Source organism: Triticum aestivum, chromosome 4D, assembly GCF_018294505.1.
Source record: "Triticum aestivum cultivar Chinese Spring chromosome 4D, IWGSC CS RefSeq v2.1, whole genome shotgun sequence".
Classification (NCBI taxonomy): domain Eukaryota; kingdom Viridiplantae; phylum Streptophyta; class Magnoliopsida; order Poales; family Poaceae; genus Triticum; species Triticum aestivum.
In genome coordinates, this window is record NC_057805.1 from 292,514,834 (window position 1) to 292,517,752 (window position 2,919).

The following is a 2,919-nucleotide window of genomic DNA, read 5'->3' on the forward strand; positions in this document are numbered from 1 at the left end:
CAGTGCTCCTCTAAGTGTTGGTCCAACCTAGAGCCACTTGCGGTGCCACCCCTTCACCCGGGGTTTTTAGTTGTTGTACGTAGTGTTCATCCGGTGTGCCCTGAGAACGAGATATGTGCAGCTCCTATTGGGATTTGTCGGCACATTCGGGCGGTCTTGCTGGTCTTGTTTTACCATTGTCGATATGTCTTGTAACTGGGATTTCGAGACTGATCGGGTCTTTCCGAGAGAAGGAATATCCTTCGTTGATTGTGAGAGCTTGTGATGGGCTAAGTTGGGACACCCCTGCAGGGTATAAACTTTCGAGAGCCGTGCCTGTGGTTATGTGGCAGATGGGAATTTGTTAATATCCGGTTGTAGAGAACTTGACACTTGACTTAACTAAAATGCATCAACCGCGTGTGTAGCCGTGATGGTCTCTTTTCGGCGGAGTCTGGGAAGTGAACACAGTTTGGGTTATGGTTGAACATAAGTAGTTCAGGATCACTTCTTGATCACTTCTAGCTTCACGACCGTTGCGTAGTTTCTCATCTTACTCTTGTATTCGTATGTTAGCCACCATATTTTCTTAGCGCTTGCTGCAACTCCACCTCATTACCACATCCTACCCATAAGCTTAAATAGTCTTGATCTCACGGGTTTTGAGATTGCTGAGTCCTCGTGACTCACAGATACTACCAAAACAGTTGCAGGTGCCGATGATACCAGTGCAGGTGATGCTACCGAACTCAAGTGGGAGTTCGACGAGGACCTTGGCTGTTACTACGTGTCTTTTCCTGATGATCAGTAGTGGTGCCCAGTTGGGACGATCGGGGATCTAGCATTTGGGGTTATCTTCTTTTCTTTTGGATTTGTCCGTAGTCGGACTATGTGTGTACTCTGAATGATGTGTGAATTATATGTTCTTTGTGTGACGTGGCGATTGTAAGCCAACTCTATTTATCCCTTTCTTGTTCATTTACATGGGATTGTGTGAAGATGACCCTTGTTGCGACAAAACCACAATGCGGTCATGCCTCTAAGTCGTGCCTCGACACGTGGGAGATATAGCCGCATCATGGGCGTTACACATGTCTTGATCTCGTCGTCCAATTTGTACTTGTCCTTTGCTCTCCTGCGCTTGTATCGTGCATGCTTGCATGTGGGACATGCACGCAAATCTTTGTACTCACCACGGTACAATATACAATCATTCACACAAGCGTGTATCTTCTGTACTTTAAGTTCCAATGGGCAAACAATTTTCTTCGCTTCATTCGTGCTTCTAGGGAGCACATTATCTTCCGGAAGAATTTCTTTGAAAAGACCTAACATCTCTGTGAAGCCCTTGTTTGACAGACCATTTGCTGCTTTAAATCTGAGTAGCGCCAGGGTGGCACTCAACCTGGAATATTTCTTTTTGCAACCTGGATACAATTCTTTCTTGGAGTCCGCATCAATGGTTGGCAGATCCTTGTACCCAATCATATCGTTTTCCGGGCCCTCGAAATCTGCAATCATAGCAGCAAAATCTGGCATATCAAGATCGTCGTCATCTGTGTCGACGTGTTGGTTTTCCAGTGGGCCTTTCGGCTTTCCGGTGTTCCATTGGTAGCTTGACGCCTCTGCCCTGATGTTAGATTCAACATCCATGTGACACTGATCGGGGTTTGGCATCTCGCTGCCCTGGGTATCTTCATCCATGACCTCCTCTTCACCGTGTCTGGTCCAACGTGTATACCCATCCATGAATCCCCTAGAGACTAAGTGCATCTGGACATCTGCAACTTCATGTGACTCTGTATTGGCACAATCAGTACATGGACGTAGGATGTAATCCGCATCACCAATTCTCCTCTTTATACTTTCAGCCAAATTCATGAACTCTGTCAAGACACTGATAAAATCTGTGGTTTTCTGATTCTTCATCCATCGAGATCGTTCCATCTACAGCACAGGGATGGTAATTAAAAACAAAACAACAACATTAATACACGGATTAACTGCTGCCCAAAGATGCGTGCATAAATCACAAGGTTTTATTTTAATAATTACTGAGGGCGCTCCATGTTGTTATCCAGATGTGCAATGACAAAAATTAATGGCCAGTCAATTTACACGCAGAGTACTAGTACAACACTACACTTAGGAATTGAATACCTTAATTAAGCCACTCACAAAAAGAATACCTTAATTAATTAGCCGCGCAGCGACCTCCACCCAGCAGACAGACAAGCGCGATGCGGCGGTGCAACGAGACAGCAGGGTCGAGGAGCAAAGCTTAGTGCGGCTGCCGCCTGAAGTTCGACCTCCACTATCCCGCCAACGACCGCGATGGATATCACGCTGCCGCCGACCTCGATGGTTGAGCTCCTCCTATCTCCCGCCGTAGACCGAGGATTGACCTCCTATGACGCTGCCACCGCCCACCGACCGAGGATTGACCTCTTCCCCGGTAGCCGCTGCCTAGGCCGCCGCCGCCATATCTATATGCAGAGCGGCTGTTTTTTTTACGGATATCTGCGGAGCGGCTGTTTACACAGTATCTCACCGTAACCCAATTATATGGACAGGGTAGTACATCACATACGGTTATGTAACGGCAACCATGTCTGTCCTACGTTGTCTTCTCACACGGTTTGGTGCGGAAATCGTGTGTGACGTTGTAATACCTAACACAAACGACATTTACAAACAGTGTGTCGTATACAACATATATATATAGTGCCATTAGTAGTTCCCGACCGTTAGCTTATCTCCACAGTTTCCCCATTTCCCCCAAATCCCTACATAGCCTCCAAACTCCCTCGCGTGGTGCTGACATTGGGGGAATGCGGACGAGTGGTGCTGATGGTTTCGGTGCGGCTGCTCCTGCTCGTATCGCTGCCACGACGGCGGTCGCCGCCGAGCACTTGCCTAAGGTCATCAGAAGGCAGGTGT